This window comes from Scylla paramamosain, chromosome 19 (genome assembly GCF_035594125.1).
Source record: "Scylla paramamosain isolate STU-SP2022 chromosome 19, ASM3559412v1, whole genome shotgun sequence".
Classification (NCBI taxonomy): Eukaryota; Metazoa; Arthropoda; class Malacostraca; order Decapoda; family Portunidae; genus Scylla; species Scylla paramamosain.
In genome coordinates, this window is record NC_087169.1 from 1,807,507 (window position 1) to 1,834,775 (window position 27,269).

Here is a 27,269-nt window from a genome sequence, read left to right on the forward strand (position 1 = left end):
TTTCTTCAACGTGATTATACACATGACACAGTAGTAGTAGTGTCCTTTAAAGGTATACACCAGTTTAGGAATTACAAAGTACACAAATATAACTGAGATAAGAATGAAAATGTGTAAAGTTTGTTAGGTGAACCGACCCAAGGCGAGATACCATAGTCTGCCATGAAAGAGAACGACAGGAAGCCTTAACCGTGAGAGAAAACGGAAAGTAAAGGACGCACACTATAGAAATTACCCTCAAAATTAACAAGTGAAACACACCATCCATGTTATATGCTATATGTGAAGATATTATTTCCAGAACTATTGAAATATGTGTAGAAAAAAAAATTTCACAACTCTTTATGCTAATCAAATACAGTAATACTCAGACAAAGCTAAACTCAGCAAAGCCTCTCCTTCCTTCCACTTACTTCCATTGCCCCAACAAGACACTTAACATGTAACAATTTCCCTTTCCCACAAACTTTCTACCATAACTGCATCTACAATTGCTAACACAAACCTTTCTACATGCCTTTTACTTTCATCTCATGGGAAACCTGAACTGAAAACCTTTTCCCCACGTATATTACTTTTCTCAAGTGTATTTACTCTAGTTAAGAACACTAACTGCCTAACATGTCAAAACTGCGCCAAGCCTCGCCTCTCGCTTGCTGTCTCCTCCCTGCATCGGACAGACGTGTCAGCGCAGTGTTGCTCAGGCACAGGGGAAGAGCGCCGAGCTGTGCGGTGTCGGCTCCTCTGCTGATCCAGCCTGTCAACATGCAGACAATAAGTCCCCAAGAGAAGACTAGATCTGCATCAGCCAGCAGTTCACTGATCACCGCGAATACAGCACGACACTGACAAAGAATGAAGTGTACGTGAGGCCTGCATATCACTGAAAGAAATCACCCGTGGGCTTGAGCATGCTGGAATAAAATACAAACAAGATCTACAAGGAAATGACATAAGTTTTGTGCAGTGGTGTACTACAAAGACTTACAAAAGAGTTGTGGCTGAGTGGCACTTTTTTGTGAAGCACTAAAGAGGCAAACACTACGCACTAACATAATCCTTTACTTAACAAGACAAACCCACCGGTGCATTCCTTACATCAGCTCAGAGTGGGACTGTGCTATTTGTGCAATATGGAAAGAAAACAGCCAGACAAGTTTTTGGTGTATAAAGCACAAATACACCTCATTACACCGTGTTAACTGAGTGTAGGGCTGCCACTTACCAAGTGTGCGCCATAATCCTGCTCACAATCTGTTTTAAATTGTTCATTATGAGATTTACAAGAAATTATGATTAAGATAATATTACATATACAATATTCATCATAAACACACAAAAACTAAAAAAATATGAAGTGTTAAGGAAAAAAAGTGATAAATATGCACTTATGTTTAAATATAGTCAAAACATGCATTTGCATATATAAAACATGGAAGCCCATGTCACCATTCCTCACTAAGTTCAGTACTACACCACATATATATATATATATATATATATATATATATATATATATATATATATATATATATATATATATATATATATATATATATATATATATATATATATATATATATATATATATATATATATATATATATATATATATATATATATATATATATATATATATCAGACGCCTATTGCACATTACCTTTGCTGCTGCTGTGTACCTAAACTTGAGTCAAACATTGACATTCTTTAAACAAAATGAATAAAAATAAATGGATAGTGTTTCCCAAATAATTTTACAGATGGTCTCAGTGTTGAAGCAAAGTGTGCCAGATGTGTGACATGAGAGAGGATGAGGCGGTGGGGCATGTAGTGCTGGAGTGTGTGAAGTATGCCAGACACAGCGATGAGATGACGCAAGTGGTGCTGAGGGAACTGGGGAACGTCAGAGTGGAGAAGACAGGTAGGGAGTGGATGGCGTTGCTGCTGGGACGGTGTGAGGAGACGAATGAAAGGATGATTGAGGCTGTGAAAGACAAAACGTGTCGCGCTAGATGTTGTAGGAATTAATGGTGTGAAACATGATGCCTGTTTTTCTGTTTGCCATTATTTTCCGTTTTCCTACAGGAGCTGAAGTTATAAAGGCCTGGTTCTGGAGTATTCCCGAACCGCCTGTAGCATCAACATCAAGATCAAACCGCCGTGTTGTCATTTCGTTACTTGTTGTTGTTTGCCTTGCGTTTATGTCTTGTTTATTGTCATTTTATTTTCAATTTATTCTTTATGCCAGTTTTGTGAGGTTTGGTCTAGTTTTGGCCAGAGTGAGGAGAGAGAGCAGCCACAACGCACGCCATTAAAGACACAAACACACAGGGACACTGAAAGCGAGAGGAGAGAGAGAGAGAGAGAGAGAGAGAGAGAGAGAGAGAGAGAGAGAGAGAGAGAGAGAGAGAGAGAGAGAGGAGAGAGAGAGAGAGAGAGAGAGAGAGCGGAGAGGGGGGAATGCTTTTCAGTGAAGGAATGGATGAACTTTGAATGCGGAAAAGTAAGAAAGTTTTCAGACAAAGGGAAGACTCAGTATTGCCACATTTTTGGATGCAGCTGACTAGTAAATACCTTCACACAACAGGACACCTGACCGTTTTCTTTTCTGTGGCCTTGTATTTGACCAGTAGGGGGACCGTCAGTCACACGCGAGGGGCGCAGGTAATGTCCTGTCCTGGAAACAAACATAAAAGTAGAAATGCCAACCAAATTCTGTCTGACTCAGGATGCCCACTACCATCTCTGACCGACGCCATCACGAAAAACAGATTCTTCGACAGTAGCGTGGTAGTTGTCTTGTAGCATTTGAAATCACCTTTATGTGTATGTAGGTATGTCTGCTTTGAAATCCGGCATCAAATGTGCTTGTTGGTGGTGGTGGTGGTGGTAGAGGTGGTGCTGAAGGTGGTTTTAGCAGTGGCAGTGTGTGTGGTCGTGAACATGGCATTAGTTGTGGCAATAAATGTGGTGCATATGGACAGGTGAACTTGTAACTGTTGTGGCTGTGATGGTGTGATGACTGGAGCGGCGATAGTATCACTGGTACAAGTGTTTGCGTGAAAAAGGTGCAAGAACACAAACGTTTCATTGCAGGAAATGTTGCTCTTCCATTGCGTGTTGGCTCTGAGGCGTCGCTGAGGCGGCGTCGCTGTACACTGCCAGATTAATGGTCCCTCACCCTTCACTCGCTGTCAGGTTATCTCAGATCCAGAGATTTCTTCACCTTTGACACACAGGTAACGTCAGTCTACCGTTGGTGCATGTTAACTACATTTCCTTGTATATTGCTATTAAACTTAAACTGTTACTACACAAATTTTGATATTTTAGCGTTCACTGCCAAGTAATAAAAGTTTGCAATCATTTAAAAGAAAAATCATTGGACGTAGTAGCATTTACCATATAAATATTTTCTTCTTCCCATTACATATCTTTTTCCCTTCTTTTCCTTGTCCCTTGTTGGTGCCACTCGTGTGGGGAGAAGGCACAAGTCCCCAACGGAGGCTGTCACAACCAGATGGAAAGAAAAGAAAACCCAAGTGAAAACACCACAGTTCTTGACACTCCAGCCTCTCCAAGCTTCCTAACTCTCGTCCCTTGCTTGGCTTCAGTCACAGTAACAGTAACAACAGTCATGATAGCTCATAAAACAAAACAGAGGAACGTGTACCTACAAACGCTGCAACCCAACACATCAGGGTACAAGAAAGCTCGCACTCCCGAGTCTTAATACACCTGTGGCGCTGCGGGGCCCTCACCATTCCGGCCAGTAGTTCCCGCCAGCGTGAGGAGTGCTTGGGAAGACTGCTGGAGCCGCCGCCACAACTCATGATGCTAGAGAAGGGACATGTATGGTAGCCTGTCTGTGGCTGTTAGCGCCGGGCTGCCCACCACGAATATGGAGGCGAAAGAGAACTGAGAGATGCAGGAAGAGGGCCAAGGAGAGAAGAATGGGAGGAGAGGCAACAGTGAAGGGAAAGAGGTGAGAATTGTAAGGTAGATAACAGAGAGAGAGAGAGAGAGAGAGAGAGAGAGAGAGAGAGAGAGAGAGAGAGAGAGAGATGGGAGAAAGCTGAGACCGAGAGTGACAAGGAGGAAAAAAGGAGAGAGATGGAAAGGAAAGAAGGAAAAGAATGAAACAAGAGCGTGATAATGAGATAGAAGGAATAAGGAAAATGGAGGTGACACGAGGGATGACTAAGTTAATAAGGTGTGACAATAACCGCAAAATTAAGCAGCATGACACCAGTGTGAAAAACAACACCCAATGACTGCTCGTATAGAGAAAACGGACAAAAAAAAAAATGAAAAAGAGAGAAAGATGATGGGATAGTGGAGAGAGAGAGAGAGAGAGAGAGAGAGAGAGAGAGAGAGAGAGAGAGAGAGAGAGAGAGAGAGAGAGAGAGAGAGAGAGAGAGAGCATAGATACTTGAATATTCTTGTTGTTATTTTCATGTAGTTAGTGAGGCCCAAAACTTCCCTGTACACATGGAATAACTGAGTTGCCGGTGACTGCTCGTCCGTCTAGAGGAGAGAAACACCCGTTTTCACTATCTTTCCTCCCCGACCGCTCACCACAGAAAACGATTCGCAGCTTTACTCGGGGTAACTATACTAGCTTTGTCTCCATTTACTCAATCATCTTTCAGCACATAATCGCGTATTTTCATGAAGTTATAGAGCAGTTTTATCAAGGGGTCTTTAAATAGATGAATGTAGGGAGCTTGACTGAGGTGAATATTAATCACAGACACTTTTATTATGAGATTTATGAGCCTTAAACAGTTTCGTAAATTCGTAAAGTCAAACCCAGCACACACACACACACACACACACACACACACACACACACACCTTCCTGTTAAACCTAAGTACACACTGACAAGAGAAGAGAAAATACACCAAAACATAAGGATTGAATAAAACAAAGTACACAAGCAGAGAATAGAAAAATGAGTGTAAAGTGACCACGATACATTGGGAGATGATGAGTGGAGAAGTGGTTTCCCTGTACACGAAGTCTAGCGGTCACACACTCACACACACACACACACACACACACACACGAGAGGTGCACTTGCGTATGAGAACATTCCTTTCACTAATGCAAGGAGACAACAAGTGCATAACTGTCGCAGACACAGAGGAACACACCACGCGGCTTCACTGGGATATGGATATTTGCAAGCGTCTTGGTGTCTCTCCTCGACCGCCTGTAGCAGCCTCTAGTACAAGTTGTGAGGGTTTTCAAGTTTTTAGGGGAGGTTCAACAAATATTTTGTTTCATTATTCGAAAAAATACTCTTCAGATAGAAAAGTAATTTCTTTGTCTTTTGAAAACAGTCCTTATGACATGACAAGGCGTTACAGATCAACTCTGTGAAACTCTGTGAAACTCGTGACAGTGTGTGGATGGTGCAGGAAGTCTCACACCTGCCATTCCTCTTACTGATGGGCAGCAGGGGGCGTTAGACAAGAAGTGATATTAATTGTTTCATTCTAAACGCCACAACAACGGGATAAAACGGCGCCACGCGGCAAAACTACGGGGAAACAAAAATACTAAAGATACGATGAAATATGATCGAAAAAAAAAGCACGAAAGCAGTTTCATGGTAAAACACAAGACACCACTCTAAAGAAGGCAAGGCAAAGGAAGGGGTGAGAGAGGACAGCTCTCAGGAGAAAATGAAGGTTGAACAACGCAAAGCACGAAGTGAAGGGGATAGTGATGGACAGGAAACAAGCAGCCAGCGAGTCAAGGCCGCAGGATGGACTATGGGATGAGGAGGAGAAGGGTTGGTGGACGAGGCAGTGGATGTAGTGTGCAGTGGAGAGTGAGCGTGGGACATGAGGAAATAAGCAGTGCAGGGTGGAGGGTGACGCAGTGTGGATTAGTGGAGGAGAGCAGGCAGGCACGGGATGAGGAAGGAAAGGTACTAAAGATACTAAAGATACGAATGCTTCAGGTCGTGCACGTTGCCACATCTTCTTTCTCTGTTTCCTTCTACTTGACAAACATTATTAATTTGGTGTCCGGGTCACGTTCCTTCATCGGCTTCCTTGTTACTCACTGTCCCTCACTCCTCATCATCTCCTCAGCCTTCATGCTCTCCTTGCTTTAGCCTCTTCGTATCTCGGCTCTACATTCCACTTTTATCATCATTTCTTAACACTCATTCCTCTTCTTCCTCCTCACATTTCTGTTTTGTCACTCTCAACCATTTTATTCTCCTTTCACGCCTCTCGTGTTTTGACTGTATCCTTATCTACATATTTACAGTATTATTTCTTATTTATTTATCTTTTTTTTTTTTTTTTGACTCAATCTTATCAATGACATACTTTTTCTTTCCCCCTTTTATTTCTTCCCAGGCTTCCGAATCGCCACACGCACGCCCGCTCAGGTCCCGCAGCCTCGCCCTCCTTGTGAACCCTGTGAACTCCGTGGCTTCAGAGAAAATGGGCCTCTGCCGCCGGGCGTCAACTGAGTCAAGGGATGACTGAGGTATTTTTAAATGGTCTGCTGCTAATTTTCTACCCAAGCCTTGTCTGACCCTGTGTTGTCCTTTGTTCCAGGATTTGAACCTTAAGCTGCATGATTAAGATATTGCAGGCCGGAGTTTCACGTCATTTTTTCTTTCTTTTTTTTATGAGGTTAGTTGTTAATTGTGGTTACTGAATCAGATGAATTATTTGAGGTATTGTTCGCAGAGTAATTCGGAATACTTCACTGCCTGTTGGATCTATCACAGGAAAAGGCTTCCATTTCAAGATTAAACTTTCCTTATGAAGAGTGGTTAAGCTAAGACAGTTCACACGCATTACAGGAAGCTGCGTGTCCTACTGAATAATAGTAAACAAAAATTATTGGTAGTGTTTTGTTTGCGTCATTGGCTCTTACTAGGCTTGACAAGAAGGGCTTTACGTAAATAATGTCTCCTTATTACCAAGTGTGTGTGTGTGTGTGTGTGTGTGTGTGTGTGTCCTCTTATTCTCCTTTCTTTCTTTCCTTTTCTGTGGGTTTTCCTCTCAATCTCAATCTCATTTAGTCAGTCAATCAGCCACCAGGTCTGCCTGTTTCTCTCTCTCTCTCTCTCTCTCTCTCTCTCTCTCTCTCTCTCTCTCTCTCTCTCTCTCTCTCTCTCTCTCTCTCTCTCTCTCTCTCTCTTATTCCTTTGTTTCAACGCTAAGGAGCTGTTATCTCGCTGATAAAAGGATAAAAGGGGTAGGTAACATCCCCTACCTCATTTGTGTGTGTGTGTGTGTTTTTTTTCCCGTGTTTTTTTTTTTTTTTTTTTTTTTTTTTTGCTTTCAGTGAAGGTTCGCGGTCCTTCCCCCTGTGCACGACCCAGACTAAAAGAGACGGTGATTGTTTCATTTCCGATAAAAGGGGAGAAGTTGAAGAAAGCGAATATCAGCAAGCAGTGTGTGTCTCTTGATTGTTCGTCTTTGTCTTGCTGGTGTTGTGTGCCTCGCTAAAAGCTTCATGCTCGTCTCCCTTCATTACGTAAAAGAAAAATAAATAAATAAATAAAAAATTAAAAAATAAATAATAAAAGAAAAAAAAACAAATAAATAAATGAATAAACAAATAAATAAATAAATAAATAAATCCACTGGTTACTGTATTATTGTTGTTGTTGTTGTTGTTGTTGGTGGTGGTGGTGGTGGTGGTGGTGGTGGCGACTGTTATTGTTGTTGTTGTTGTTATTGTTGTTGTTGACGATGTTGGGGTTAGGAAGGAGTGGGTTGTAGGAAGGGGCAGGAAAAAGTGGGAGGCGGGTAAGGGCAGGAAGGAGTGCTGGCAGGTAGTGGCTAGCAGCCCCTTCGCAGAAGGGCAGAAGGAGCAGAAGGTGCTGGCGGAAGGGGGACTGGAAGGAGTGGTTGGTGAGTGGTGGGGAGAGGAGTGGGAGAGGGGGACGGAGGCGTCTCAGACTTTCACAACAGAATGGCGTTCTGTTTGAGATCGTGGCGGTGCAGTTTCCCGGGCCAGCGGCATGATGGAACTTGCAAAACACGCAGAAGATCTTTCTGTACACAACACACGTGTGGCTGTACACGTGGCGGCTACTCAACACACCTGGTACACTACTGGTAGCACACTTCGGGGAGGGTTTGGCCAATCCTGGTTATCTTGACCACCACTAAGTCTTTGAGGAGGAACACAATGCGATACACACGCGCACCACACAAGATACGCCGCCACACTGGCTGCAGACTGAGCGGCGTCCCTTTGGCTCAGTGTTTCCAGGCCGTTCGGTACTTGAGCGACACACAAAGGTCTACTTAATTAAAATACATGGACTTGTTCAACGCAGGAACACACTCATATCTACGAAAAAGAAAAAGAAAAAAAAAAAAAAAAGCCAGAGGGAAGAAAATGCACTCCATTTTTTGTTGAGTTACAACAGCAATGATGGATACTGTGCAATTACCAGTAGTGTAGACAGTGGCTGAAGGAAAACTGACCAAATATATGGCACACCCCCCCCCACACACACACACACAAGTCATAGCCAATATGTAATTTTTCGTGAATATTCTCATAGTGTGAAGAAGCAGGAAGGGAGAGGAGGAAGAAGTACAAGAGAGAGAGAGAGAGAGAGAGAGAGAGAGAGAGAGAGAGAGAGAGAGAGAGAGAGAGAGAGAGATTGATGAAAAAAGAAGGGAGGGAGAGAGGGAGAGGGAGAAAGGGAGAGGGACCAAGAGGGAGCGTTTATATAAAAAGTGATCATGATTTTTTTATTTGGCATTTTTATTTGTTGCTTATTTTATTTTTTGTTTATTTTATTGAATTGTTTTGCATAATTAGAAAGGAAATGCTTTTGTTATTATTATCATTGTTGTTGTTGTTGTTGTTGTTGTTGTTGTTGTTGTTGTTGTTGTTGTTGTAATTTTTATTATAAGCACGTAAAGGAATTTTACTTCTTCTTCTTCTTCTTCTTTTTCTTCTTCAATACTTTTCTTCCATTTATTTTTCGTTTGTTTATTGATATATATATAATTAATCACTTATTTTTTTGTGTACTTATTAGTTGTACTGGTTCATCTCTTTCTTTATTTATTTCTACACATTTCTACACATGGCAGGATAATGCTCTCTCGTTATTGGCTGCTGGCTGGCCAGTCAGGGCTCAGGAACCTTTAAACCAACGTTCTTTTAAGATGAATACTACCATCATCACCACTACCATCACCAACATCATCAAAAACAACAACAACAACAACAACAACAATAATAATAATAATAATAATAATAATAATAAATAATAATAATAATAATAGTAATAATAATAATGATAATAGTAATAATAATAATAATAATAATAATAATAATAATAATAATAATAATAATAATAATAATAATAATAATTTCAGTTATATGAATTATATATTCATGAAAAGTTTAACTGTATTTTATTTTTTGTGTATTTTCTGTGTTTTGTGTATGTAAAAAAAAAACAGTGCACAGATTATTGCTAGTAGTAGTAGTAGTAGTAGTAGTAGTAGTAGTAGTAGTAGTAGTTTAGTAGTAGTAGTAGTAGTAGTAGTAGTAGTAGTAGTAGTAGTAGTAGTAGTAGTAGTAGTAGTAGTAGTAGTAGTAGTAGCGGTATTATTATAATTATTAATATTATAGTTACTATTATAGGAGAGAAGCTAAAGGAAGTGGTCTGGTCTACACGTGGCAGTCTCTCTCTCTCTCTCTCTCTCTCTCTCTCTCTCTCTCTCTCTCTCTCTCTCTCTCTCTCCACTGTTCACTCTTATCCACGTTCGCTTCCCCCACGGTGTTGGTGTCACTTGCCTTCCCTCTTTCCCATTCGTCTATCCACACTTTTACCCCTCCACTCCTTTCCTTTTTCTCCCCCCCTGCTCTTCCTTCCTTCCTTTCTTCCTTCCTCCTTCCTTCCCTCTCTCCTTTCCCTTCCCTTACCATTCAGATTTATCACCACCACGAGAAAGGGAGGATGTTTTGGTGTTGTTGTGGTGACGGTGGTGGTGGTGGTGGTGGTGGGTACGCTTTGGTGTGTGTGTGTGTGTGTGTGTGTGTGTGTGTGTGTGTGTGTGTGTGTGTGTGTGTGTGTGAAAACACACATGATGTGAAAACATCATTGCGAAGAATTTTAAAAGGCAGCATGAAGTAGTCGGAGGGTGGAGGAGAGGGAGGAACAAGACCTGAATCGTCCAAGGAAGAGTTTTTAGCAAAGGTTTGAGCGAAGAGTTCAGCTTTAGAAATAGATGTGATAGCAGTGGTGCCATCTGGTTGAAGTAGAGGAGGGAAAGAAGAAGAAGCAAAGTTATTGGAGATATTTTTGGCTAGATGCCAGAAGTCACGAGGGGAGTTAGATCTTGAAAGGTTTTGACACTTTCTGTTAATGAAGGAGTTTTTAGCTAGCTGGAGAACAGACTTGGCATGGTTCCGGGCAGAAATATAAAGTGCATAAGATTCTGGTGATGGAAGGCTTAAGTACCATTTGTGGGCCACCTCTCTATCATGTATAGCACGAGGACAAGCTGTGTTAAACCAAGGTTTGGAAGGTTTAGGACGAGAAAAAGAGTGAGGAATGTACGCCTCCATGCAAGACACTATCACCTCTGTTACGCGCTCAGCACACAAAGACGGGTCTCTGACACGGAAGCAGTAGTCATTCCAAGGAAAATCAGAAAAATACCTCCTCAGGTCCCCCCAACTTGCAGAGGCAAAACGCCAGAGGCACCTTCGCTTAGGGGGATCCTGAGGAGGGATTGGAGCGATAGGACAAAATACAGATACGAGATTGTGATGGGAGGAGCCCAACGGAAAAGAAAGGGTGACAGCATAAGCAGAAGGATTAGAGGTCAGGAAAAGGTCAAGAATGTTGAGCGTATCTCCAAGACGGTCAGGAATACGAGTAGGGTGTTGCACCAATTGCTCTAGGTCGTGGAGGATAGCGAAGTTGAAGGCTAGTTCACTAGGATGGTCAGTGAAGACGGAGGAAAGCCAAAGCTGGTGGTGAACATTGAAGTCTCCAAGGACGGAGATCTGTAAAAAAGGGAAGAGAGTCAGAATGTGCTCCACTTTGGAAGTTAAGTAGTCAAAGAATTTCTTATAAACAGAGGAGTTAGGTGAGAGGTATACAGCACAGATGAATTTAGTTTGAGAGTGACTCTGTAGTCGTAGCCAGATGGTGGAAAACTCTGAAGATTCTAGAGCGTGGGCATAAGAGCAGATTAAGTCGTTTCACACATAAACGCATCATCCAGCTTTGGATCGAAAATGAGGATAGAGAAAGTAGGAGTGAACAGAAAAGAGGCTACTGTCAGTTGCCTCAGACACCTGAGTTTCAGTGAGGAAAAGAAAATGAAGTTTAGAAGAGGAGAGGTGGTGTTCTACAGATTGAAAATTAGATCTTAGACCGCGAATGTTGCACAAGTTAATGAAGAAAAAGTTGAGGGGGGGTGTCAAGACACTTAGGGTCGTCGACAGAAAGGCAGTCCGACCTGGGGACATTTATGGTCCCCTCCCCAGATGGGGACTCTGAGGCTGGTGTAGGAGTCGCCATGATGGTGGAAAAATAAAGAGTTGTGTTATACATGAGAGTATCTTAGTAGTTCTATAAGTAAAAAGGAATTATGTTGCAGGCGTTTTGGTGTCTTCGTTCCCGAGTGATCATACTCTTAAGACCACGCCCACTGAGCGAGCTGTGTGTTGTTATTGTTTGTTGTGCCACTCGCGTCACGCAGTCACGTGGTGTTTGTGTTCATCTTCATTACAACGTCTGCATCATTGCCATTAAATGTTTGATCAACGTCTCATTTAGATAAAATGATAATTTAGATAAAATGATATATACTTTGGTATATACATTGTGTGATATATTTTTCTTGCGAGAACATTGACAAACTAGCAGGCAAGGACAAGGCATGTATTCCACCAGCGCTGTACATGAAGGGTGGCAACCATCCTCCGGAGACTTGTGATGGCCGGGCGGTGGACCGAAGTAAAGATATAAAAATAAATCAGTAATTAAATTGCATCCACGTGCTTGTCAACTGATATTAGAGACAGACAGACAGATAAACGAACACATGATCTGGTGGCAGAGGTGTCATGTGTGAGGCGAGTATGCTTTCCTATGAGGCAACACACACTACCCGGCAGGAGGCCAGAGTGTGGCTCGCTGAGGCGTGAAAGGCGACACTTCACTCTCGCCTCACTGACAGCAAACACTCGTTAAGATTTGCCTGAATGGTTTGCTGTGTAGCGAGTACACTTTGGTTTTCAATGATAAATTATAATCATTTCACAAGTATTAACATTGCTATATTAATGATGTCGCCTATACATTTTTTTTTTTTTTTAAGTAGGAAGGGCACTGGCCAAGGGCAACAAAAATCTAATAAAAAAAATGCCCACTGAAATGGCAGTCCCATAAAAGGGTCAAAGCAGTGGTCAAAAATTGATGAATAAGTGTCTTGAAACCTCCCTCTTGAAGGAATTCAAGTCATAGGAAGATGGAAATACAGAAGCAGGCAGTGAGTTCCAGAGTTTACCAGAGAAAGGGATGAATGATTGAGAATACTGGTTAACTCTTGCGTTAGAGAGGTGGACAGAATAGGGGTGAGAGAAAGAAGAAAGTCTTGTGCAGCGAGGCCGCGGAAGGAGGGGAGGCATCCAGATAGCAAGATCAGAAGAGCAGTTAGCATGAAAAAAGCGATAGAAGACAGCTAGATATGCAACACTGCGGCGGTGAGAGAGAGGCTGAAGACAGTCAGTTAGAGGAGAGGAGTTGATGAGACGAAAAGCTTTTGATTCCACCCTGTCTAAAAAAGCAGTATGAGTGGAACCCCCCAGACATGTGAAGCATACTCCATACATGGACGGATAAGGCCCTTGTACAGAGTTAGCAGCTGGGGGTGTGAAAAAAATTGGCGGAGAAGTCTCAGAACACCTAACTTCATAGAAGCTGTTTTAGCTAGAAATGAGATGTGAAGTTTACAGTTCAGATTATAAGTAAAGGACAGACCGAGGATGTTCAGTGTAGAAGAGGGGGACAATTGAGTGTCATTGAAGAAGAGGGGATAGTTGTCTGGAAGGTTGTGTCGAGTTGATAGATGGAGGAATTGAGTTTTTGAGGCATTGAACAATACCAAGTTTGCTCTGCCCCAATCAGAAATTTTAGAAAGATCAGAAGTCAAGCGTTCTGTGGCTTCCCTGCGTGATATGTTTACCTCCTGAAGGGTTGGACGTCTATGAAAAGACGTGGATAAGTGCAGGGTGGTATCATCACTGTAGGAGTGGATAGGACAAGAAGTTTGGTTTAGAAGATCATTAATGAATAATAAGAAGAGAGTGGGTGACAGGGCAGAATCCTGAGGAACACCACTGTTAATAGATTTAAGAGAAGAACAGTGACCGTCTACCACAGCAGTAATAGAACGGTCAGAAAGGAAACTTGAGGTGAAGTTACAGAGAGAAGGATAGAAACCGTAGGAGGGTAGTTTGGAACTGAAAGCTTTGTGCCAGACTCTATCAAAAGCTTTTGATATGTCCAAGGCAACAGCAAAAGTTTCACCAAAATCTCTAAAAGAGGATGACCAAGACTCAGTAAGGAAAGCCAGAAGATCACCAGTAGAGCGGCCTTGACGGAACCCATACTGGCGATCAGATAGAAGGTTGTGAAGTGATAGATGTTTAAGATTCTTCCTGTTGAGGATAGATTCAAAAACTTTAGATAGGCAGGAAACTAATGCAATAGGACGGTAGTTTGAGGGATTAGAACGGTCACCCCTTTTAGGAACAGGTGGAATATAGGCAAACTTCCAGCAAGAAGGAAAGGTAGATGTTGACAGACGGAGCTGAAAGAGTTTGACTAGGCAAGGTGCGAGCACGGAGGCACAATTTCGGAGAACAATAGGAGGGACCCCATCAAGTCCATAAGCCTTCCGAGGGTTTAAGCCAGCGAGGGCATGGAAAACATTGCGAAGAATTTTAATACGTGGCATGAAGTAGCCAGAGGGTGGAGGAGAAGGAGGAACAAGCCCAGAATCGTACAAGGTAGAGTTTTTAGCAAAGGTTTGAGCGAAGAGTTCAGCTTTAGAAATAGATGTGATAGCAGTGGTGCCATCTGGTTGAAATAGAGGAGGGAAAGAAGAAGAAGCAAAGATATTGGAGATATTTTTGGCTAGATGCCAGAAATCACGAGGGGAGTTAGATCTTGAAAGGTTTTGACATTTTCTGTTAATGAAGGAGTTTTTGGCTAGTTGGAGAACAGACTTGGCATGGTTCCGGGCAGAAATATAAAGTGCATGAGATTCTGGTGATGGAAGGCTTAAGTACCTTTTGTGGGCCACCTCTCTATCATGTATAGCACGAGAACAAGCTGTGTTAAACCAAGGTTTAGAAGGTTTAGGACGAGAAAAAGAGTGAGGAATGTATACCTCCATGCCAGTCACTATCACCTCTGTTATGCGCTCAGCACACAAAGACGGGTCTCTGACACGGAAGCAGTAGTCATTCCAAGGAAAATCAGCAAAATACCTCCTCAGGTCCCTCCAACTAGCAGAGGCAAAACGCCAGAGGCACCTTCGCTTAGGGGGATCCTGAGGAGGGATTGGAGCGATAGGACAAGATAAAAATATGAGATTGTGATGGGAGGAGCCCAACGAAGAAGAAAGGCTGACGGCATAAGCAGAAGGATTAGAGGTCAGGAAAAGGTCAAGAATGTTGAGCGTATCTCCGTGTCCTGTGTCTTCCCGCGGCGATGGGAAGTGGGTCAGAGCACAACAGGCGGAAGAGAGCGAAGGGAAGGGAATGAGAAGGAGGATGCTAAGAGGAAGAGAATTAGAAATGGAAAATGAGAGGAATGATAACTAGAGAGAGCAAGCGAGGGGAGAGTGAAAGAGGAAGGAATGAGAAAGGAGATATTAAGAAGAAAGAAGAGTGGGGAAAGAGAAAATGATAAGGTAAAGATTAAGATAGAGAGAGAGAGAGAGAGAGAGAGAGAGAGAGAGAGAGAGAGAGAGAGAGAGAGAGAGAGAGAGAGAGAGAGAGAGAGAGAGAGAGTCAATGGACTGCTCTCAGACATCATGGCCTGGGGCGACCGGTGGCAAGTCAAGTTTGCCCCCGAAAAGACTCAGGCCATGGTGGTGTCCCGCTCTCACGAGGACGCGCGTGAGGTGCGTGGAAGGCTGAAGATGAGAGACAACAGCATCCCTCTGCAGGACAGCGTAAACATCCTTGGCGTGGAGGTGGACTCGCGGCTGCTCTTCGACCGTCACCTCGAGGACGTGGCCCGAAAAGTGTCTTAGAAGGTGACACTGTTGAGGCGTCTGAGGCACCTCCTTGACTCCGATGGCCTCCTGACCCTGTACAAGGCTCAAGTCAGGCCCATCATGGAGTACGCGCCGCTCACGTGGATGTCCAGTGCCCGATGTCATCTCAACTTGCTGGACAAAGAGCAAAGAAGGGCAGAGCGCCTCATCAGTGGCGCCAGACAGACGCAGCCTCGCCAGCAACCGTGGCGGCAGCGACAACAGCAGCAGCAGCAGCAGATACAGAAGGATGGGCCGGTGCTGAGGGACACTCTGGATCATCGCCGGAAAGTTGCAGCGCTGACAGTGCTTCATAAGGCGCAGATCCAGAATGTTCCTCACCTAGCAGACCTGAGGGCTACCTGGAGGAGATCTGAGCGCAATACGAGAACGGTATTGAGCAACGATCTCCTCTTGGAGGTGCCAGGGTCTCGCTCCAGCACCCACCAACGGGCCTTCTCCTCCGCCACTGTAGTGTGGTGGAACACCCTCACGGCTGTGGTGGACGTACGACGTCTGTCCACACAGCAGATGAAAGTGTCCACACACAAGTGGTTACGCCTTCAGACTCTCAACCCTCCATAAGAAAGACACAAAAATATGGTCGTGTCTGACCTCCGGTGAACTTGCCATATAGATGCACATGACCTCTATTGTAAGTACTGTACATACATAACCACATCATTTTCTAGTTTATTAATCTATTTATTTGCTTATTACTTATACATTGATTTAATCACTGGTTACATACATGTGCCTATACATCTTAGCAAAATATTAATATTTATTATACCACACACAGTAATGCTTTAAAATAGTTATACACCACAAAGATAACTTTAGCAGAGGCCACAATGAACATGTGTGTTTAATTGTTTAGATAAAGAGAAAGAGAGAGAGAGAGAGAGAGAGAGAGAGAGAGAGAGAGAGAGAGAGAGAGAGAGAGAGAGAGAGAGAGAGAGAGAGAGAGAGAGAGAGAGAGAGAGAGAGAGAGAGATGGTGGGAAATATGTGATCTTTTTCTGAGCATACGAGTTCGTTTTGAAGCCCCAGAGGATGTGATATTTTACACCACCACTCATTTTTGCCTCCTCCTCGCCTCTTTTCCTGTATCTCTTGTCCTCTTTTCCTTCCTTTCTTCTTTTCTTCCTCCTTTCCTTTCCTTTTGCCTTTCTTTCTTCCTCCTTTCCTTTTCACCTTCTTTCTTTCTTTATCTCTCTCCTTCTCTCTCTTTCGGTTTTCTTCTTTTTCAAACTTTTTTTCAGCTTCCTTTTCTTCTTTCCTCCCTTCCTTCTTTTTTTTTTCTTCCTGCACTTCATTCTTGTCTTTTCGTCTTCCCTCCTTCTTTCCTTCCTTTCCTTTCATTTCTTGTTCTTTACACCTTTCTTCCTTCCTTTCCTTTCTTCTCTCTCATTTTCTTTCCTTCCTTCCTTCCTTCCTTCTTTCGTTCTCTTCATTTCTTCCTTTCCCTCCTTCCTTTCTTTCCTTCTGCTCTTCACTCCTATCTTTATCTCATTCTCTCCTCCTTGCATCTCTCTCTCTCTCTCTCTCTCTCTCTCTCTCTCTCTCTCTCTCTCTCTCTCTCTCTCTCTCTCTCTCTCTCTCTTCTCGTATCTTGCTTTCAGTTTTCACTCAAATTCCTTTGAGATAAAATAGACTTTTCGTGTTTCCCTCATTTAGTGTGTGTGTGTGTGTGTGTGTGTGTGTGTGTGTGTGTGTGTGTGTGCGTAGGCTGTGGTCCTACGCAGGAAAGAGAGCACACACACACACACACACACACACACACACACACACACACACACACACACACACACACACACACACACACACACACACAATGTGAAAAGGGGAAATGATTGTACATGCTCTCTCTCTCTCTCTCTCTCTCTCTCTCTCACTCTCTCTCTCTCTCTCTCTCTCTCTCTCTCTCTCTCTCTCTCTCTCTCTCTCTCTCTCTCTCTCTTTCTGTCCATTTTCTACCACTAGCAAAATTCGGGTGGAAAATTGAGAGAGAGAGAGAGAGAGAGAGAGAGAGAGAGAGAGAGAGAGAGAGAGAGAGAGAGAGAGAGAGAGAGAGAGAGAGAGAGAGAGAGAGATTAACAGAATTGAGAAACAGACGAAATTTCTACCAGATAAAGAGCTGAAAGAAAAAAAAAAATGAAATCATAGGAAAAAAAAAGAAAAATTAAAGAAAGAGATTAGGAAATAGAGAGGAAATAAAAATTAAAACGGGGGAAAAAAACTTGATAGGAAGTGAATATGAAGAAGAAGGGTTAAAAGGAAGGACAGGAGGAAAGAAAGCAGTTGGAAGAAAAAAAAAGGAAAGTAATGGGAGAAGGAAGCAGAGAGGAGAAGGGAATTAAGGAAAGAGAAGAGAAAAAAGAAAAAGAGCACAGAACTTATAAGAGGAAAATCTGATTCATCTATTTCTCTATCTTTATTCCTTTCCTCCTTTCTTGCTTTATTATCTACTATTCTTCTTCCTCCTCATCTTCCTCTTCCTCCTCCTCCTGTTGCTATTACTAATACAGCTCCTCTTCTTCTTCTTCCTCCTCCTCCTCCTCCTCCTCCTCCTCCTCCTCCTCCTCCTCCTCCTCCTCCACCTCCACCTCCTCCTCCTCCTCTTCCTCCTCGTCTTCCCCGCCATTTTTAATTAAATAATTGGCCTAGTCACTTTAATTAGGAGAGAGAGAGAGAGAGAGAGAGAGAGAGAGAGAGAGAGAGAGAGAGAGAGAGAGAGAGAGAGAGAGAGAGAGAGCAATTAATAAGCATTTTTAATCAATCCATAAATCTCTTTCCTAATTTGTGGAGAGACTGAAAATTTTGGATCTTACTCAAACTAACTAAATTTTGCACAGGCCTTCGTAAAGTGTCATTTTATGAGGCACACTTTGCATAAACACTTCATACACTTCACTATTCTCCGCAGTGGTTATAATCTCCCTGTGAACAAAATGAACATAGTGATTTTATTTCTTCACACCTACACACACACACACACACACACACATAATTTTCCCAAGCGTCTTATCTGGAATGCTTTGACAGACAGTACTGTACTGAAGGGTACTGGAGTGTTTTTTTTTTTTTTTTATCAGGGGTAGTTTTAAAGGCTCTAATGGAAGTTATTGGGAGCTTTCATTTTTTTTTTATTCTCGTGGTTTTAACACGTTCCACTGGAAGTTATTGGGTTTTTCATGATTCCAATGGTAATTTAACAGGTTTAAGTCGAATTCATTGGGGTTTTCATGATTCCATTTGTAGTTTCACAAGCTCCAGTACAAATTATTAGAGGTTTCAAAGGTGCTTTCATCAATTAAAGGAATGTAGTTGAAATTATTGTGATTTTCGAAGGAACTGGAGTTGTAGATATTAAAGTCTTCAAAAAATACTTTCATGATCGGAATGAAATTTTAAGAGAATAAAATCTCTAAGGGAATTTTAAATAGCGTTTCAAGGACACTTTCACTGTTGTAGTGATAAGTAATCGCGAGGAATTAGAGGAAGTTACTGACGTTTCCAAGGATCGTTTCATAATTGTGGCGACAGACTAACCCTTCCACTGCCACACACAACAGTCAGCAGCACCAGAAGCAATGCGTCAAGTCTTTATAAGCGTCTACGACAAAGTTAGCGATGAAAAAAAAAAAAAATACATTTCTCAATTTCTTCCCAGTTCAAAAGATTGGATGTGGCTGTAGAACAAGTAAAGATGCCTCAGAGTGATTGGTAATTAGGGAAAGGTGTACCAATGGCAGTCAAAGGGTTAACAAGGTTTCAGTACCATTAATGAGGAAAACATCAACAAGAATCCAACTGACTATTTGTGACCTTTGAAAACAGTCACTAGGAGAACAAACAATTTCAGAATGCGAGTATGAAATTCAGTTCCTGTATTTGTCCTTATTAATTTGTTCCTGTCGTCTTTAATTTCATGCCTTTTTGCATTCATGTACTTCTCTCTCTCTCTCTCTCTCTCTCTCTCTCTTGCTCTTCTGGTCTAGAGAGAGAGAGAGAGAGAGAGAGAGAGAGAGAGAGAGAGAGAGAGAGAGAGAGAGAGAGAGAGAGAGAGAGAGACAGGACGCGAGAAATTTATTACGTTCAGCAAATTTAGAAAAACATTACGCGCCGCATTAAGCAGTCCACTGTTTTCACTCCACGTCTTCTTAATTATCTGTGAAATATTACTGCCATTACCATTATTATTATTATTATTATTATTATTATTATTATTATTATTATTATTATTATTATTATTATAATTATTATTATTATTACTATCATTATTGTTGTTGTTGTTTTTGTTGTTCTTGTTCTTGTTATTCTTATTCATATTCTTCATCTTCATGTTTTAGTTGTTGCTGGTGCACTCTCTCTCTCTCTCTCTCTCTCTCTCTCTCTCTCTCTCTCTCTCTCTCTCTCTCTCTCTCTCTCTCTCTCTCTCTCTCACGTAAGACCCGCGGCAGTTTCCAGCGTTGGGAAGCTCTGCAATGGAGGGAGACGAGGGAGAGGGAGAGGCTGTGACGTCAAGGGAGAGTGGTGACGCAATTGTGACGTGCGTGGAGTGAGAGAGAATTGAGAGAAAGGTTGCATCTCTCTCTCTCTCTCTCTCTCTCTCTCTCTCTCTCTCTCTCTCTCTCTCTCTCTCTCTCTCTCTCTCTCTCTCCCTCCTGTCACATCTATCAGTATTTCAGTCATGAATGTTTATAAACGTAAATAAACAAAAACTCTTTACGTGACTAATGGCTTTTTCTCAGACTATTATTCTTTTTTTTCTGGATCAGTCTGCATTTTCTTTCATTACTTCACTCAGAGATATCAATAATTTTTCATAAGGAAATAAAAGCAATTTACTTTATTAGTTTATTTATTTATTCATTTATTTACTTTTTTTTTTTTTTCTCCAATATTATGTATTCTCTTAGCCCGTTTATTTGTACACAGCCGAACAGCATTTCTCACAACACATTTTCTCTGACTTGAATTATTCGTGAAAACTTCCTACACAACTTCTCTTGCGTTATATTCATTTGTAAGTCCTTTCATTAATGTACATCCAACGTCACATATTCTACGTTTCCTTTTTATGCACCTAGAGTAAGAAATTGTGTCACATTTTTATATTAACACATTCCTTTAATTCACCTGTAAGTGTGCACTCACGCTGCCATGTTAGATTCTCCTTCAGTTCGTCTTATTTTGTGTGGACTCCTGCCACATCTTATTCATCATTGCGTATTCTTTTTGTCCACCTATCAGTGCACACCCTCGCCACATTCATACTACATTTTCTTTTATCTCGCTTTATTACTGAGAATTCTTGTCCCATTTCACGTAACATAATACATTCTTTATAGTTCATCTGTTATCGTGCACCCTCACTACATCCTCACCACATCAATGTTACATTTTCTTTTAGTTCCTTTTATTGGTGATACTCTTTCCATAATTCATTTAACATTAGGCAGGTTTTTTTTTATATATATATTTTTTTTGGTCCATTCATTTGCGTGCAAGCCTCACCGCATCTATATTGCATTCTCTTTTACTTCATTTTATTAGAAAGAACTCTCGGTACATTCCTGCCAACTTTGCAATATGTTTTTTTTTTTTTTTTTTCGTTAGTACCCAACCTCACCGCTTCACAGTATCCTTCACAATACATTTTCTTTCATTTCAGTTAGTAGCGCGGTGGCGGGCTCCTCCCCTCACACCGCAGCGGGATGCCTGGAACACAAGCCCCGCACAGCTCTCCACGCACCGGCTCGTTAGCACCACACTAAACCAACCCAGAACCTGACCCTGAAAATTGACCTTTCACTCTTCCCTCTCCCAATATTTTATTTCTTCCTCTCATTTGTTCTTCCCTTCCATTCTCCCACTCTGCTCTTCTTCGCTCTTCCTTTTTTTAAATCTTGACATTTGAATTCCTCTTGCCTGCTCGAGTGAAGCGAATGGGGATTTGCTTCGTTCAGGGTTCAAGTACTATGGGGTTGTACCATTGCCAACAAAATCTTTTTCGCTGTGATTTCATCAAGAGATCTCAAATTTTCCGTGGTATTATTCATTCCAGCTTAGGCTCCAGCACACTTGAACACTGTATGGTTTGAGTGCTAGACAAATGTTGCCATCTCTTTATTTGCTTGCGTCTATAGTTTTTGATCAGCAGGAAGCAGAAAGCAAAAGTAAATGAGTGAAAAATGAGAAAAGATATCTTTCCTTGATCAGAACGACTTAATATGTTTTCTTCCCCAAGACCTCTAACCGAACCCTATAAACACTGACGAAACATACTGCTAATAAAAATAGAAAAAGCAGCGTTGCAGCACGTCCTGAGAGCAAGACAGATCCTGGAGGGCTGGACTCGACTGGACTCAGCTCTCTAGACGTCTCTTACTCCTCAACAAAGCGAGGCGAGGCGACCAGCGGGGTTCATATACCCGACCCCGCCATTCAGTGGAAAGCCTCCTGATCCGTTCTGACCGCCACACGCACTTGCACCGGCTAAGGCAAAACAATAAATGGAAGCAAAAAGGAAGACGATGCTGCTGCTAAACTCAGGATGAAACTGACCGCACAGATATACTTTACTTCCCACGACCTGCACACATTTCTAAAAGGCAAGGCAAGGGAAGGTGAACTGAAGCGAAAAGATGAAAATAAGTAAAGGGAGAAGAGTGTATGATATTATTATTATTATTTTTTTTTCAGAGATGGACTTTTCGTTATTGTTTTCTTCCTTAGGCATGAGTGTTCAATTATAGATACATTTATAAAAGGTAAGGGAACAAGAGGTGGAGTAAAGCAGAAAGATGATAATAAGTAAAAGAGAAAGATGCTATTTTCTTCTAAGATGCACTTTTGTTATTTTTTTTCCTTAGACACAATAAGCACTTGTTTTTAGGTACATTTCGAAACAGAATAGGAGTGAAGCGAAAAATTAAAATGAGACAAGGGAGGACGGTATATTTCTGTTTATATTTTCTAACCCAGACATGTGCAATTTTTTTTTTAGATAAACTTCAAGAGAGAATAGAAAATGGAGTGAAGAAAAAGATGGAAGGAAGAAAGAACAAAAATATACTTTTGTTTTCAGTGAAGGGAGAAAGGTGTATGTTATTATTTTCCTCCTCAGACTTGATGGATTAATTTTCAGATACCTACATTTCAAAAAGAAGTAAACAATAGAGTGATATACTCTTTCATTTTGTTTTCAGTGAAGGGAGAAAGGTGTATGTTATTATTTTCCTCCTTAGACTTGATGGATTAATTTTTCAGATACCTACATTTCAAAAAGAAGAAAACAATAGAGTGATATACTCTTTCATTTTTAAATTCCTACATTTCAAAAAGGAAGAGAAAGTTGAGTGAAGTGAACAGAGAGAAAGATGGAGGTCATTATTTTCCTCCTTTTTCACATGCATTTATTTTAGTTACACTTGATAAAATAACAGAAGATGGAGTGAAGTAAAACGATACAAAATAAATGAAAGGGAAAGAGAGAAAAGTTATACATGTTATCATTCCTACTTGTGACGCATACACGTGTGTGTGTGTGTGTGTGTGTGTGTGTGTGTGTGTGTGTATGTGTGTGTGTGTGTGTGTGTGTGTGTGTGTGTGTGTGTGTCGGATATGAAAATCATCTCCGTGGCGGAATACATCCCATGCATACAAATTCAGTTTTAATTTTCTTGAGTTTATCTACTTTATGCATTACGGGAACAGGGATGAGAATGATGGTCCACTACTACTACTGTTACTACTACTACTACTACTACTACTACTACTTTTTTTTTATGTAGGAAGGACAATCCTACATATAGAAAAAAGAAAAAAAAATATATAGAGAGAGAGAGAGAGAGAGAGAGAGAGAGAGAGAGAGAGAGAGAGAGAGAGAGAGAGAGAGAGAGAGAGAGAGAGAGAGAGAGAGAATAGAGAAAGGGAGAGAGATGCGGGGAGAATTATTCATAGGATCACCTATTAACTATGCTTAATTATACATCCACGAGCACCGTCCAGCAAAAAGTTAATTGAATCCCACTCCATCAATCTTCCACTCAGCCCAATTTTCTCTTTCTCTCTCTCTCTCTCTCTCTCTCTCTCTCTCTCTCTCTCTCTCTGTGTGTGTGTGTGTGTGTGTGTGTGTGTGTGTGTGTGTGTGTGTGTGTGTGTGTTCTTATGCATCCTCTTTCCTCATGTCAAATTTGTATAGTAAAAGTTTTACGTTATGGTGGAAAAAGTAAAGTTCATAAAATATCTGCGCCGTAACTCACACCGTAATCGATAAATTGTATATAGCATATCTATCTATCTATCTATCTATCTATCTATCTATATATATATATATATATATATATATATATATATATATATATATATATATATATATATATATATATATATATATATATATATATATATATATATATATATATATATATATATATATATATATATATATATATTATATATATATGCATGAAATGTCATTTTGAAAATATTGATGCAAGCACTACCGTGTGACGATCCACGTGTCAACACAGCCATTATTAATTAATGTGCAATTAGGGCAATCGCTCTATAGCTGCATGTGTAAATAGCGATGAAATATGACGTGAAGTAAATGAACTATAAAGGCATGAAAATTCGCTTATAAACAATAAAAAAAAATTTAAGTAAAGGAAACATTGTGAAGGAGAGAAGGAGAAAAAAATAAATAAATAAATAAAAACATAAGAGAGTGAAACTAACGGGCGTGGAAATGAGGGTGGGACAGAACACGGAAAACACACACACACACACACACACACACACACACACACACACACACACACACAAAGTGTAGATGACGGACACGTGTCAAAAAGAAACAAAGAAAGAAGAAAATATGAAATAAAAAAAAGGAAAAAACTTGGGATAAATAATCAGGAAGGAGGGAAAAAACAACATTAGGGAGAGAATAATCTTTGCATTCTCTCACTTTCCCATTTCATTTTCCTCTTCTTCCTGCTCCTCCTTTCAGATTTAATACAGCGCCATTTCTCTTTCGCTGGGACATCTTTCCTGCATAATTTTATCATAACTTTCTTCTATACAGACGCATTATAAACAAGTGTGTATGTGTGTGTGTGTGTGTGTGTGTGTGTGTGTGTGTGTGTGTGTGTGTTCTTAAGGCTATCTAACATCCCCTATTATTATCATCATCTATCAATCTATCTGTTTATTTATCTGTCTTTTTGTCTATTTGTCTTTCTATCCACCTATCTATCAGTCTGTCTATTCAGTATCCATCTCTGTATCTATCTATCTATCTATCTATTTATTTACCTGTTGCCAGAAATGTACAGAAATGGGGCCCTCGACTCGAATCCAATGTTTTAACACGGAGGGGAGCTGGCGGCAGGATGTAAAACAGATGGGTTTGCAAAGCTGGTGTGGTGTTTATCTGGCTTGGCGTTGATGAATCTGTATGAAAGAAAAATAATGCAACGAGGAGGCTACATTATACTGTCACCGTTATTTTCTGTTCATCTATTTTAAAACTGCTGTGTGTTGTTTTCCTATTTTTAAGTTAGCAAGTTCTTTTAGTAAGTACGTGGACTCTTACGTCATCACTCCTAACTTAACGCTTAAAATGAAAAAAAAAACACTGACTTGAATGCCACATGATGAACAGCTACAGGTCTGTGTGTAAGAACTGTTGTTGAGAAATGATATTAAGGTGGAACTTAGGAGGATGTGAGTGTCAAAAAAAAAATAAAAAAATAAATAAATAAAAATAAAACACGCGCTATATTTCTACAAACCTTCAGGGATCCATACTCGGTGATAAATTATGAATGACAAGGAAAGAATATAATACTGTTTTATTCTCCTCGCTCGAATCCCCTTCCCTTCCTTTCCTTCATTCCTTCTCCCGTCACTGAAGGCAAGATGCGCGAACTTTCCCCAGCAACTTGAGGACGGAGGTGGAAACTTCAAGTGTCCCCCAAGGCGAGGCAGGCAAAGAGTGATTTATTTACCGACAAGTTACGATCAAGTTTATGTGGTTCGTCTCAGTTCGAAACCAATCAGGAGGAAATAAGGAAGGTGGATAAGTTTACGATTTAATTTATGAGGAGGAGGAGGAGCAGGAGCAGGAGGAGGAGGAGGAGCAGTAAAAGTAGCAGTAGATGGATGAGGAGGTGGAAAATAAACACAAAGGAACACAAAGGAACAAAGAAAGGAAAGAACATACAACAACGGACCTGTTGCCCCAATGACGTTTTTGATAATAAACAACACCGTCTTATCTAAACTGAATGAAGCAGAACAGTAAAAGCCACAGCTTCCCCCAACTCAGTATTCCCTCCAGCAGGGGCTGCTGGTCACGTATACTTAAAAATAAATTTTCTTTTATAAGGAACGAATACAGCCCACAATCTAAAAGAACTTAATTTCATCACAAATAATAATTTTAAATGGACAAAATATAACTGCTATAATACTACATGTTAATTGTGGATTAGAGATTAATTATGCACGCAGTAGCTCTACAGAGCCGTCACACTGTCAACAACGCTGCAGGCGACAAGGTCATAACATATTTAGCTGTTACGTATTCGTCAGCACCTTCAGCAGTGCGGCAGTGGCCAGCACTGTGAAGACTGAGGGAAATTGAGGGATAAAAGTACGTACTTCACTTAATACTGAACCGGAAAAAGTACGCACTTCAGTGAGACATGAAGTTAGAGACCGACATTTTGTGAGAAAATGGTTGACCACCATCTTGTTTCTAAAGCGAGGTGTCCTAATACTGGGAGTGGCGGGAGCTTCCTCCTCAAATCTAACAGAAGGATTCGCCGCCTTCATTCCCATTAGGTCATTAGCGTAATCTCTTGTAACTCAGCCAAATCTCACCCATCCTTACCTAATCCATCGCCTCGACCCTCCCTTGGCTGCCTATCCTTACGTAACCTCCATGTAAAGTACATCGTTGGCTTACCTTTACCGAGGTTTCCTGGCGTGGCGCGGGAGGAAGTTAGGGAGCCGCCGGTCCTTAATTGTGGGAATCTTGCCCTGCACACATCTAAGTAGCCGGCAAAGTACGTATATGTAAGCTGAGGCTCACGTCACTAGAGCACTGCGACACTTAACACCATGTCTGACGAGTTGGTGTGAACACTAACGCTATTCCTTCTTTGATCTTTTCCCGTAAATCACGTCGCGCCGCCATAACCGTCCGCCGTGACCACTAACTGGTACATTCAGCAGAGGACAATAGGTGTTAGAAGGCGTCTGTCACGTGTGAGCGTCTCAGCTTCAAACAACAAAAGGCGTATCACAAACAATTAAATAAGATTCTAACACATATATACATCACCTGATTCCCTTATAAACAGAGGATACCCTGCATCACTGTCCTTATAGCCCGCGTTCGACCCTCGCTCCGAAACCCACAATGAACCAGTTTCAAGAAGCCTGAACCATGAAGCTCTGATCAAATTAGGGAGCTTTAAGGGAAGATTAGACGGGTTTATGGATGGGGATGATAGGTGGAAATAGGTAGGTATATTTCATACAGGGACTGCCACGTGTAAGCCTGGTCGCTTCTTGCAGCTTCCCTTATTTATGTTCTTAAGGTAGCGAGAGACTTCAGCTTCCATGACTCCGCTCTGCCGACAGTACCGTCATCTGATAGCCTGACTCAATGCTGACGTAGAGAACGGGTAGAATCAGTGGGTAACTCAGTTATTCATAATATTCCCAACCTATCTCCAAACACCTTTTTTATTCATTTATTTTATTTATTTATTTTTTTAATCTTTAGTATCTTCTATAGAGAAACAAATGATTGGGGATATACTATTCAAATTGTGTTCATATCAGTATTACAACAGCAGGCATTTTAAAATTTTAACAATTACGATTACTATTAGCTCCCATAGGTAAGACATATTATGAACTATGATCATCGTGAAGGAGAGAGAGAGA

General features: G+C 41.2%; 2 long non-coding RNA genes across 2 annotated transcripts; one reads left to right on the forward strand and one right to left on the reverse strand.

The window, feature by feature from the left end:
* Positions 1–26,999, reverse strand: LOC135109561 (uncharacterized). Its single transcript, XR_010272755.1, has 3 exons — positions 26,281–26,999; positions 24,624–24,761; positions 1–757 (listed from the first exon to the last, which is right to left on the reverse strand). It is a non-coding gene; the product is annotated as an uncharacterized LOC135109561 (long non-coding RNA).
* On the forward strand, positions 5,477–22,318 carry LOC135110029 (uncharacterized). The gene is made up of 3 exons (XR_010273045.1): positions 5,477–5,939; positions 6,379–6,511; positions 20,977–22,318. It is a non-coding gene; the product is annotated as an uncharacterized LOC135110029 (long non-coding RNA).
* Positions 27,000–27,269: the final 270 nt, after the last annotated feature.